The sequence below is a fragment of the Cucumis melo genome, chromosome 10 (assembly GCF_025177605.1).
Source record: "Cucumis melo cultivar AY chromosome 10, USDA_Cmelo_AY_1.0, whole genome shotgun sequence".
Classification (NCBI taxonomy): domain Eukaryota; kingdom Viridiplantae; phylum Streptophyta; class Magnoliopsida; order Cucurbitales; family Cucurbitaceae; genus Cucumis; species Cucumis melo.
In genome coordinates, this window is record NC_066866.1 from 24542729 (window position 1) to 24556983 (window position 14255).

At 33.3% G+C, this 14255-nt stretch overlaps 2 long non-coding RNA genes across 2 annotated transcripts; both read right to left on the reverse strand.

Moving 5' to 3' along the window:
- Nucleotides 1-5001: 5001 nt before the first annotated feature.
- LOC127151294 (uncharacterized) lies at nt 5002-6028 on the reverse strand. The gene is made up of 3 exons (XR_007824163.1): nt 5863-6028; nt 5487-5545; nt 5002-5106 (listed from the first exon to the last, which is right to left on the reverse strand). It is a non-coding gene; the product is annotated as an uncharacterized LOC127151294 (long non-coding RNA).
- Nucleotides 6029-11710: 5682 nt separating this feature from the next.
- Nucleotides 11711-12308, reverse strand: LOC127151295 (uncharacterized). Its single transcript, XR_007824164.1, has 3 exons — nt 12127-12308; nt 11958-12053; nt 11711-11876 (listed from the first exon to the last, which is right to left on the reverse strand). It is a non-coding gene; the product is annotated as an uncharacterized LOC127151295 (long non-coding RNA).
- Between the last annotated feature and the right edge of the window lie 1947 nt (nt 12309-14255).

Consider the following 14255-nt stretch of genomic DNA (forward strand, 5'->3'; position numbering starts at 1 on the left):
CTTTTTTCGCTTTTCTCTCTTTCTTTAAACTTGCTTTCTTCTCTCCTCTCTTGTTCTTTAAATTTTTTCTTTTCTTTTCTCATTTCATTTGATCACATTGGATTTCAAATGGAGATAATGGAAGCAAAGTAAACTTCTTCCCATTTAAAGTAAATGTGTATTTATTCAACAACCTATTGTAGGTGACCACCCTATCATATTGCCAAGGTCGCTCCAATAATATATCACCCGCATGGATTGGTACTACATCACAAAGAACTTCATCTTTATATCTTCCCAAGGTAAAAGAAATAAGAACTTGGGAGTTTACCCTAACTTCACCTTTGTTTGTCAACCATTGAAGCTTGTATGGTTTCGGATGTATACGAGTAGTAAGGTGGAGTCTTTGTACAAGAAAAGTACTTACCACATTGGTGCAACTTCCACTATCAATTACCAAGCTACATGGAGTTCCTTCAATCAAGCATCTTGTGTGAAACAAGTTCTCCCTTTAATCTTCGATCTTTTCTTCCTTGATTTGTACGTTATGTACTCATCTTACAACTAACGATATAGAGCTACCTCCTTCAATGTACTCACATCATCATGTCCATCGATTCTCCCTCAAGTGGTGCATCATGCTCATCACATTCGTCTTCTAAATCAATTATCTAATTTCTTATTACCATGACTTTTTTATCAACACAATCTTTGCTCATGTGTCCAAACCCTTTGCACTTCCAACAATGGAACTAGACTTCTCCATTACCTCTTTTGAAGCTTCATTCTTTTTAGTGTTGGAGCTCTCAGCTTCCATTCTCTTGGCAACCACAAACTTTCCTTTTGCTTCACTCCTATTTACAAAAAACCATCCTTGTTCCAAACATTAGAATTTGAAAAGGTACCATACTTAGAAATATACCTCTTGGAATGCTCATTTTCTTCTCTCAATAATGATACATATCTTCCAAGTAAATATGTGAACTTCTATCAACAGGATGAGCAATTTCTCGATTCAAACCTCCAAGAAATTTAGACATGGTGTCTTCTTCTTCTTCTCAAATTTTTGCTCTTTTCATCAATGTTTCCATCTCTTGATAATATTCTACCACACTTTTTGTTCCCTGCTTCAAAGCTTGCAATTTAGTTTTCAAATCTCTTTCATAATGTTTTCGAGCATACCTTCTTCTCATAACATTTTTAAGTTCTTCCCACGTTTCGATGGAATCTTCCTCTTTCCTTCTTCTTTCAGATTTGAGATGTTGATACCAATTTTCGGTCTGACTAGTGAATTTGACAATGTCAAGTTTCATCTTCTTATTATCGATGTGTAACAATCAAACACATGTTCTATCTTCCTTTCCCATTCCAAGTATGCATCCGCATTTTCCGTTCCACTAAAGGGTAGAATTTTGAGCTTAATTTTGTTGCCTCTATCTTCATGAACTCTTTCAACTCTATGAGGTTGTATAAGATTATTTCTTCCTCTTCCTCTCATGTTTCCCCTTCCTCCAATGTAGCTTTCTTGCTCAACTAAATCAATCACTTCCTATGAATTGATTTTGAACATTAAATCTAAAGCAAGATTTGAAAAAAAAATAACTTCAAAAGGGTTGAACAAGCGCAAGTTTTTTAATATTGGTATTCTACTTTTACAAGAGCATTACAAGCCATTTTATAGGCTAAATGGTCATGCATTGGGTGAAAGCCCAATAGTCACACTTAAATGCTAATTAAAGAAAATACATGCATGGGTGGAAACCTAATAGCCATCCAAATACACTTAAATCCTTTTGAAGAAAACAAAACCTAGGAACTTAAAACAAGATTGCAGACTAAATTAAAGGCCAAATTGAAAAACTAAATAACTCTTCTAGAACTCTTTCCATGTCATCTTTAATTAAATCTTATGTTGATTCATTGAACTAACGTTGTAAATAATTTTTGACTCAAAATTATTCATCGCTTCATGTGAATTTGCTAGTTTTTAAAGGTGTAGTGTAAAATTCTTTTGAACCTTCTTTGCCTTTCTTTTCGTAATTGGTCATTTGGGTACATGTAAAGATTCCATCGTTGAATCTACCTCACGATTGATCGCCGTAAATCAAGATGTCCACCAGACAACAGTAACATCCAAAATGATAGGTCATCAACAATCAAGATGATTATGGTCATCGACGATCAAGACGATTGATAGTTAACGGTCAAGACGATCTTGAGGCAACAATTAAGATGATCCAAAGCCGACGCTTAAGACGATCGATCGTCGTGACTGTTGGTCGATCATGATCGGTCATCATGGTTGATCACAAAGTTGGCTAACGTTTGTTGTTAAATAAAAGAAAAAAAAATCTAGAAGAGGAGCTGAAGAAATATGGAAAAGAAGATGAATAAATTGCAAAGAAGAAGAAGAAGAAATAGAAATGATGAATTGTCTACAATATCAAGGGAAAATTTTGAATTTATGAAAATATTTTGTCAGCTTCATGAGCTTTTTGTTTTTGATACATGGGCAAAAAATGTTTTTGTGTTTTGTTACATTATGAAAATTAACCTTAATTAATTGAAAATTATTTAAAATAATTAAATAAATTTAATTAATTAAATCTCACTTATCCCAACCAATCCTATTTATTTAATTCAAATCCCTATTCGAATCTCTAATATTTAAATCTTATTTAAATATCATTTCTCTCTCAATTTGTAATCGTTGATTTTATCGAATATTATTAATGATTCATTTTCTCAACTAATTCGAACAATTTGAATCTCAACTAATTTGAATCCCTTATCCCGATGCCTATCCATTCTGATGTCAAAAATTTGTCTTCCGATGCTATTCTCTCGACACGTGTCTCGACAGACGTTCATGCGTTAAGATACCCTTTTTCGACATACTTGGGACCATATTCCGATGTTGTGATGCATTGGGAAATATGATATTTCTTGTACTGACTCTAGTCTAAGTTTAAATCTATAACAAGCTAGTAGAGGGACTTAATAGACCTACAGATCATGAGCTTCAACTATCTAAGATTTAACTAGCTAAACCTTTTTAACCGATTTAATCAACATTTGCTAACTAACAAGACCAATATAACCCATAGTTGTACTTTCCTCACTGTAGATATATTTGTGCCCAGTTAATATAACTTGAATCAATAAGTTAACCTTTCATAGGTTGTTCGTAATTTTGGTATGGTCAGTTTACCATTTTATTCTTAATATTACCTCTTGTTCTTGCAGCTGATCCTCTAATGAATAATTGGTTTAAGGTGCAACTTAAAACTGAATCTCTCTCATACCAATGAGAGGGCAGAGCCTCTTTGTTTAAGACTAAAGTCAACGCTTAAGGGAACAACCTATATATTAACCCTTAAAATGGTAGAAGTTAATTTCGTCTTGCACCTTACATCCCCAGTTATCCACCTGGTCTTACCCCTTAATGGGAGGTTTATTGAGTTACGTTATCTGCTCTCACTCATGCAAATCTAAGGGTAATTCCTTGTGAACAAGCGTCCATAGTTAGTTCAGAATTAAGGTCGAGTTGTCTAGGTAATCGGTAATTGAAATAATTAGTTTTAATCAATTAAAGGTGTTATAATGTAAAAGTAACCATTTTATGATTTGGTATACAATCTTATTACATATGATGCCCTCCACTCACACGTCTCTACATGAGTGTCTCGGGATCAATCCACTTGTACTAAATACAAAGTGGGTTGCATTCATAATGTCCTCGGAATAAGATGTCCAACCTTATTCCCAACTATAAGCTATTTAAACTATTACTTGAACTTGATCCACATTTATGTCTCTATATAAAGTTCAAGTACTCATACTACAATCTAGGAACCTTATCTATTTATGGTTTATTATCTTGTGAATTTCTTTAAACCTAAATTATATGATTTTTGTACTTTAAAGTTTGCTTAATTTTAGTCAAGATACTTTTAGGTCAACCAATTTTAGTACACTGCCTTAAGAGTTCTTAATTCAGTCTCTTATTAGTTATTGATTTGTTAAAATACTTTGGGAGGAGTATAAAAATAACTAGTAATCATAAATCTAATGCAAAATCTTAAAACTGATCTAATGTCTACCTTTCCTAGTTTTCCTAGATTGTTTCATGAAACGTACCCCATACATCTTTTGATATATGTGTATGTATATATATATATATATTTATTGTATATGTGTGTATATATAAACAAATTAAAACTTCTTCCTCCTGTTTTGAGCTTTCATTTGTTTCCTTTTAAACAAATAAGCACTTAACCATTTTACACTCCTCATCGAGATATAGCTTGTATAAGGCTTGACCATTACAGACAATCCGTATTTACACTACTACAGAAACTGACTCTCTTGACGGTTTTAAACTGTCAAGAATGATTATTCTTGACGGTTTTAAAACCGTCGTTGAATCCAGTGTCAAGAAAGGCAATTTTCTTGACAGTTGTAAAAAACGTCAAGAATTGTTAACGTTGACAGTTTATAATCGTCAAGTATTCAATTATTCATGACAGTTTAGAACCGTCAAGATTATAAGTTTTAATGACAGTTTAGAACCGTCAAGAATGTGACTATGAATGACAAAAATCGTTAACAATATGAATATTCATGAAATTTTAAAACCGTCAAGAGTGCATTTTTCATGACATTTAATAACCGTCAAGAAAGTGATTGTTTATGACATTTTGGAACCATCAAGAATTTCGTTGTTTATGACATTTGCAAACCATCAAGAAACTTATTGTTCATGACATTTCAGAATCGTCAAGCAATTTTTTATTTTTTTAATTGTAATTTATTTACTAGTTCCGATATTATGCTCCCATTGGTCCAAGAATTTAACTACATATAAACGACAAATATACACAAATATAGTTTGAAAACTCAAACATAAATATGCACTAGAACAATTCCAAAACTTTAACATATATTAACATTTTACCATATATGTATCAACATTTCGAAAAGTTTACATATTTGTTCGATATTGTCATATATCAACCGAACTCAATGACCTTGAATGAAACTTGGCTTCAAATAAACTTGCATTCTGCATCCTCTACTACCTCCAATTCATGAGCTAAAATAAGTACCACCAATAGCAGAGTCAATCTACAAGAAGTAGATAACATCACAACAACAAATATAGGATTAATGATCAGCTATGTTGATGATAACAATGTAAAGAGGAGGTGGAAATAGGTTTAGATCAGATTGTCAATACCAAATATTTACAAACTCCTTGTAACTAATTGTTTCACCTATACTCTGAGCCATCAGCAGAAACATCATTTTGAACTTTTTGATTTCAATTCAAGAGGAGTGATCAGTTTGATCCTCACTCATTCTATTCATCGTCATGAAAATATTTGATTTGAACCATCAAGTTTTAAAAAAACAACAGTAGAACATTTAAAAGAAAGACACCCCAAAGCCATCACAGAGTGAAAAGTACAAAAAGAAAGAAAGCTTAATCCATTGGCATTACAAACCTGGTAAGATGAAGTAACCAAAATATCTGCTCCAGCCTCTAATATTTGATCTTCCAATCCTATAAACAGGAAACTGAGTTAGTAAAAAAAATAAAAGTAGAAGTCAAGGTGCAAAAAAATTTCAATTAGATCTCATCATCAAACTACAGACAAATTATTTATTCCATTTATAACCACATAGCAGTTTGCACTGGCAAAATCTACTCAAAATGAAGGCAGCCTCCAATAATGAAGATGTAATAAACAAAACACATGGTAAGCTAACTTTTTTCTTTTCTTTCTTTTTTTTTTTTTTTTGCACTGGCAAAATCTACTCAAAATGAAGGCAGAAAACAAAATTTGACCAGATAAAAAGTCATACAGAAAGTAAGCTAACCTTATTATGAGAAAAACAGTCCAAAAAATATGTTTCCAGTGAGAACTAGGCCATACATATGGTGATTCATGATGTCAACAGAAAATTTCTTTGGCGATGAAGTATTAGAATGTAGCGATTGGGTGTAGGCTTCCTTGTCGGATGGCCCCAACGTTATTCTCTCCATTTCCATCTAACATTTTGAAAGCATAGTTACTAATCAAATATTCTTTTTTGTCAAATGAAATGCAAACAATAATGTCAAACCAATGGAGATATGGATAATTTGAAACCACAGCATCGATAATTTGTCGTTAAAGTTTGACAAGTAAATAGAACTAGTTCTGTCTTATATATAGTAATGGTTATGATATAGAAGAAAAATAATCTGATTTTCTGTATTTCATTTTTTAAAAATAAAGATAGGCAAAATCATTAAACAAAAGAGATTGTGGCGTTCACCTCTTTTATAATACTCTGGCATTTGTTGAGTATTTCTTGCTGCTCGAGAACATTAAATTGTCTAATGAAATTTGTTTTTGAAGTCAGAACATCAACCTGCCACCGACCTGAAGAGTAAAACAAGCGGTCTCTTCAATAACTTAAAAATTCAAAATTCAAAAGTAGAACAAGAATATATTTGTAGGGATAGAGAAGACAACGAGGTAAACAAAATTGACACCATTCTCCACAAAATTTGCAAAGGCAGTACCACCAATGGAAGAGTGACCAGCCGCTTCGTTGGAAAAGCAATTGCCCATTATCCAAAAGTAAAGAGCTTAAGGATGGGAGTGAGGGATAGTTGCCTCCAACTGATCGACACAACTGTGTTACAACCAAAAATTAATAACTTCACATATCATAATCTCAACTACTCTAATGATATTGATATCCACATCCCATTGGTAATGCTGACAACGCCAACCTCTAACACATGATCAAATTCAATCTGTAACAGTTTTTAATAAGAAAAGTTCAAACTGTAACATTAATTCATCAATACACTTAGTAGAGAAAGAAACTTTTAAAGAGTTCTAAAACCCAATAATATCAAATGAGACCTAATTAAAATAACAACATGAATGAGATACTAAGAGAGCTTTTCCCCATCATTGTTTTCAAATAGACAAGCGTGTTATGGAGATACTAAGTATGTACAGTACAAGACACAAGAAGATTATGACTTGTCACAAAGAAGTTACAAAGAAAAACATCCCCACCTAACTGAAATGAGATTAAAAGAAACTTCCTTCTTCTATTCATCACTTGGATTTTCCATCTGCTCAATCCAAAATTTCTTTATTGATTAATTGAGAAAAAGAATCCAAAAAGAGTGATAGCCTGATTATGGATAATCAAACACCAACAATGAATTAATCAATTAAACCAAACCTTATTTATATTCGGAACAATTGATCGAAGTGAGTAGAGGGCGGAGGTGCGAGTTTGTGCGCAACGACAACTGGAAGAAACGTGAAATAGAATGACCTCGCGTGATAGGCGTTGATTGCATGAACACTGACGAAGGGAGAACGATGGTGAATCTAAATGTTGATGACTAGGTAAACGGTGGGGTGCGAACCGATGAAAACGACAGAGGACTGAGTTTTCGTGGATGGGAAAGACGAAATCTTGGAAGGCGACTTCATTGCGAGAGAAGGCTCAGCAGAAACACGGCAGAGGATTTGATTTTCGCGAACAAGGAGGACGAAGAGAAGGTTTGTGCGAGAGATTTAGGATGATGGAGAACAAGGAAGACGAAGAGAAGGTTCGTGCGAGAGATGGCAACCGCGAACAATGAAGACGAAGAGAAGGGAAAATTGAGGGTTTAGATTGGAAGAAAGGGAAAATTGGGGATTTGATTTTTTTTAGAAAAATAAAGTTAGTTTTTTATTTAAAAATTTACAAAAATTTAGTTTTTTTTTTTAAAAAAAGAAATTATTTTTTTTATTTTTTTCAATTAATTTAGTAATTCTTGACGTTTCTGAAACGTCAAGTAAAATTCTCTTACTTGACGTTTTAAAAATGTCAAGAAATTTTAAAATTTCTCAGCCTCCGCCTTTTCTTTAAAATTCTTGACATTTAATCAATACTTCTTGACGTTTATAAAACGTCAAGAATGTATTCGATATTTTTTGACGTTTTTAAAACTCAAGTATAATTACATATTATTTGACGTTTGAAAAACGTCAAGAATGTCGATTTTATAATAAATCTTGACGTTTTGAAAACATCAAGAATTTAGAAGATAATCCTTGACAGTTTATAACAGTCAAGGAAAACGTTCATATTGCTTGACGATTTAAAACCGCCAAGAATTCTGAAAATTGCCTCCCTTTCGCCTTTTCATCAAAATTCTTGACGGTTTTCCTATTAAACCACCCCTTTCTTGACGTTTTTACCAAAAACCGTCAAGAAAAGAAAAACCAACCGTCAAGAAAGGGTCTTTTTCTAGTAGTGTTATATGAGAAGGTTAGTGCCTACCTTTGCTTTAATCTCATCTATCAGGTTATATTTTGTCTCTATTACAATTAATTGAAATACGAACCTACATATAAAGGAACATTAATTCAACTGTCATCCCTTATTTGAGTGTGGTTGTCGACTAATGAATAAATTGAGTTCATCATTTGTGTGTGATTGTTTATCTTAACCTTAACATGGTTAATTAGACATAATAAAAATAGAAAGAAAAAATAAAAAGAAGTACCGAAAATATGTGGTTGATCATTGGGTAGAAATGTGAAAACTTAGGATGGCTACATTCATAAAACCAAAATACCAAATCTATTAATGTTAATTCAAGAAGATTCAAGTTGATCATTGGATATAAATGTGAAAACTTAGGATGGCTACACTCTAAAACCAAAATACCAAAACTATTAATGTTAAAATTCAAGAAGATTCTACTCTAAATACCAACGTATACATGGAGCAAAGAAATTGTCTAGGAAAAATACTTTTTTAGTCTACAAGTTTTGGGTACAGTTTCCATTGTGCCTCTAGATTTCAAAATATTACATTTTTTCTGCTTGATTTCAATTTAGTCTGTGAGTTACAAAATATTATAAATTTTAGCATTGAGGTTTGGATTTTGTATTAGTTTGGTCTTTGAATTTCAAGATTTACATTTTTAACCTCAATTATTTTATTGATACCCATTTTCATTTTTAGTCTTTAGCAAGGAAATAATCAACAACCGTTTTAGTCTTTAGTAATGGAAAAATTGAAGGGATTTTTACAAAGAAAAATCTTGTGGGGTCATATATTTATTTAGTTCACATGTGCAGAAATCCCTGTGACATAGTTGTTCAAACAACATCATCACTTCTGCTCCTTTTGAGAGGGGTTAAATTTTATTTTTCAAGAATGATTTGAAGATGAGATTGTCCATAATGCCCATTAAGACAATTTTTGAGTTGTGCATGAGAAAGTCGAATAAAAGCCTATATAGTGTATGGTGTATGCATGATAGTTGCAAGTGGGCAATATTCAAGATCAACAAATTTGTAGTTGACCAAACTTGCTCCATTGAGGTTTTGGATCACGATCGTCGTCAAACAAGCACATTTGTAATCAGGTTATTAAGGAAAAATTTGGAATGGGTCAATCAGTGAACCTACGACATATCACAGAGGATATACAGTAGGATTATGGTGTTAACATTGGCTATAATAAGGCATGGTGGACTAGAGAAACTGTGTTCGATCTTGTAAGAGGAATATCAAAAAAATCATACACTGTTTATTGCATGCATATAAAGAAGCACTTAAGATAGTGAGTCTGATTAGTTAGAAGATTCCCAATACTTCAAGTATTCATTTATGGCATTCGGTTAATGTCTTAGAGGGTATAGCAGTTGTTGGCCGATAATAGTTGTTGATGGCACCCACAAATATAATGTACTGCAGCACGATGCTGGTTGCAATCATTATGAATGATAATAATCATTTGTACTGTCACACCCCGCCCGCAACGCATCTCTCAATCGCGTTCCTGAGCGTGAATGTGACTTAGGCAGCTCCAACGCCTCTAAAGAGGAGCCTGCAAAGGAACCTGCAAAACACCCGATCTTAAGCTTAGACTTACTTGAAACTTTAATGAAAAATTTTGTAGAGATATGAGAATGCAATACTTAAAACTTAAACATCTTTATTCATTCCTTGACAAGCTTAGTACAATTACAAATCAAATACTTTAAAACGTAAAGCTTCTAAACTTCTAAACTTATGCTCCAAATGCCTTGCCCAACTCTTAATGATTGGCACACGCAGTTGCTCGTCTTCACAACACAGCCTCCTCAGTTCACTTACCTAAGGAAGGAAAAACTTAAAACATAAGCCTAATGCTTAGTGAGTGCACTACAAGAAATTTGGCCTTTAATGTCGGTTTAAAACCGACATTAAAGGCCTTTAATGTCACTTGGCGACCGACATCTTTGTAAGCGTTATTAAAGGCCTTTAATGTCGGTTGGGCTTTAATGTCGGTTTATAACCGACATTAAAGACCTTTGATGTCGGTTATAAACCGACATCTTTGAAGGTGTTATTGAAGGTCTTTAATGTCGGTTCATCTTTAATGTCGGTTTACAACCGACATTAAAGCTGTCTTTAATGTCGGTTTATAACCGACATTAAAGATGTCTTTAATGTCGTTTTTAAACCGACATTAATGTTGCTTAGTGCACATCTTTTATGTCGTTTTTCCACCGACATTAAAGACACGTTTAATGTCGTTTTTCCACCGACATTAAAGACACATTTTATGTCGTTTTTTAAACCGACATTAAAGACACATTTAATGTCGTTTTTAACGATTCATTTCATGTCGTATTTATAATAGTTTTTATGACGGCAAAACCGATATTATTTGAGTCGAACTACGTCCGGAAATGTTCGTCATCGTATATTGTAAAAAATAAAAAAATTGCTTGCACACTAGCTATAATGCCTACTACTCAATGCACACAATAATACCTAATTCATCTGCAATGCACACAATAATACCTAAAATTCCAGCATACACTTCCATATAGAACTACAACAAATACACATCATATCCAACACTTACATACAGTCACATATCAATAAACACAACTATATTCAATACTATAAGTCCAACTACTCCAAATCCTCCAATATATACACTTATATATAATCACACATATCAAACAACACATCCTACCATCCATGGCAAACCAATAGTAAACACCTACGATGCATAAGATCCAACACTAAAATACAAGCACACTTTTCCACACTTCCATATAGAACTACAACAAATACACATCATCCAACACTTACATATAATCACATATCAATAAACACAACTATATTCAACACTATAAGTCCAACTACTCCAAATCCTCCAATATATACACTTATATATAATCACACATATCAAACAACACATCCTACCATCCATGGCAAACCAATAGTAAACACCTAAAATGCATAAGATCCAACACTAAAATACAAGCACACTTTTCCACACTTCCATATAGAACTACAACAAATACACATCATCCAACACTTACATATTATAAACACAACTATATTCAACACTATAAGTCCAACTACTCCAAATCCTCCAATATATACATAATCACACATATCAAACAACACATCCTACCATCCATGACAAACCAATAGTAAACACCTACAATGCATAAGATCCAACACTAAAATACAAGCACACTAACTAAAGTATAAAGATAATATATAAGATCGTGATTTATAAACACAATAGAAAGTTCCTTCACTAACTAAAGTATAGGTACAAACTATCTAACAAACAACAATTAGTACGGGACCACCTGCCCTTCAAAAAACTATAGGACTGCCCGTCCCTTACAAAAACTTAACTCGACCAACTACTAACCTAACTACAAAAATCAACTACTAACCTAACTACAAAAATCAACTACTAACCTAACTACAAAAAGCAACTACTTACACAAATCTGCTAACAAAAGCTGCCCATTCAGTTCGAATCTCATCAATCTCCTCTTGCCTATATGCATTTTTGGTATTGAACTACACACAAAGAGAAAGATATGGAAAGTATGAGTTTGGATCACAAATTGTAATATGTAAAAAGTTAAAGTAGAAACTTACAAGGTTAGTAATAGAAGTACTAGAATTATGCACTATCTCATGTATGTACTTTTGCACGTAGTACCCGCACCCTACAGAATCCAATTGACGAGGGCACTGCATGTATATCAATTGAATACAAATTAATCTTATGTTTCATAAAAAGTAATAACCTGTAAATGCAAATTACCTTTACAGGTCTCCATTTTGGAGTTGATCGATAGTGTTGTAGATCGTGTTTCGCTTGCCATGTCTTCAACCCTCTAAATATTTTGAAACATTAGAAGACAAGAAAGTTAAATAAGAAGTAATAAAGTAAATACACTTACACATTTATGATTCCATGAATGTCTTCATTGACTTTACTCCGAAGAGAGTCCAAAACATAAACGCAATTTTCACGAAGATCGATAACATGCAACATCCAATGAAAACTACAATAAACAACATCTTCAATGTGAGTACACATTTAAGCTCAATGGAAATATATTAATGTGTTTCTCTTCTTTATTTACCCGGTATTATATGGAATTAGCACTTTCTGTTCCAAGTTAACTGCTTCTAGCTGGTTGGCTAAATTTCTGGATCGAAGATCACGATCTTTGATATGTGACGATATTTTTGATTGGTCAATGACAAAAAAATTCTTTGCACAGTCACATTTATCCCAAAGACATTTTGAACTCTACTATTTTGAACTCTCCTAATATCATCACGCCTTTTTGTGTGATAGTGATATCCATTAATTATGTAACCAGAATAAGTGGCCACATCTGGAGAAGGTCCGTGAGCTATCCATCTTAAAGAAGGCGTGATAGAATTTTTAGGTACTTCGAGAGCAAGTGCAACCTACACAATATATTGGATTTAGTTAGATCCAAAACAAACATAAAAGAGTATGATTGTAGTGATTACCCGTGTGGACAGCCAGCGACTGAATGAGCGATTATGCTCTTCTTGAATCCACTTTTTATTTCGAGCTTTACCAGAGTTAAGCTTACGCAAACTCTCCATATGTTGTCTGTCGTAAATAACAAGTTATTAAGTAATTACATAAACAACTTATATAGAATGAGAATAGATAGGATTTAGCACGTACTCAACGTATGGTAGAACATCATTTACATTCTGAATGACATAAAGATGAGCTTGATCTAACTGCTCCTTACCCGGTCTGATAAAAGAAGAAGCTGATAATGCTCTATCCATGTTTGAATTCTTTTTTATTACAGATGAGTTAAGTTCAATAGAACTAACTCCAGCAATAAATTCAGAACAGAACTCTATAGCCTCTTCAACAATATAATTTTCTACCATACATCCTTCTGGTCGATTTCTATTTCGCACGTAAGTTTTTAGGACTTTCATATATCGTTCAAAAGGATACATCCACCTTAGATGAAAAGGTCCACAAAACTCAATTTCTCTTACGAGATGCACTACAAGGTGTACCATTATAGTGAAAAATGATGGTGGAAAATACTTCTCCAATAGACATAAAGTGACAACTACATCTTCTTGCATTCCTTTCAATTGTGATGTATCAATTGTCTTCTTACATATAGCATTAAAGAAGAAGCATAACCGAATAATTGCAAGTCTTACATGTTTCGGTAGAATACCACGAATTGCCACAGGTAGCAATTGTTGCATAAGAACGTGATGGTCATGCGACTTAAGTCCATACAGTTTCAAATCTGTGAGTGACACTAAACTTTGAATGTTCGATGAATAGCCTTCTGGTACTTTCAATTCAGATAGTGTCTTACAAAAACTCAACTTCTCTGCTCGAGATAATGTATAACATGCCGGGGGTAAAAAGATCTTTTTCTCCCCTACTTGAGGGGCTAGCTCTGATCTAATGTTCAATTCAACCAAATCTAATCGACTTTTTACTCCATCTTTGGTTTTACCGGGAATATCAAGCAATGTGCCAATGAGATTTGCACAGACATTCTTTTCAATGTGCATCACGTCTAAACAATGTCGCACATCAAGAAACTTCCAATATTCTAATTAAAAAAAAATAGATTTTTTCTTCCAATAAGTTCCTGAAGAACTCATTTCACTGTTCTTTTCGTTCATAGTTCTCTTACCAAATGAGTGTTTGTACTTACTTGTTTGTATGAAAATTTCTTCCCCACTCAATGGTTCTGGAGCCAATTCTAATTCTTGTGCACCATTGAAAACTTTCTTTTGTTTCCTATATGGATGATGACGTGGTAGAAACTTGCGATGCCCAATATATGCCATCTTCCTTCCTTTTGGCAAATAAATTGATGAAGTTTTCTCCCCACAAATTGGACATGCATGATATCC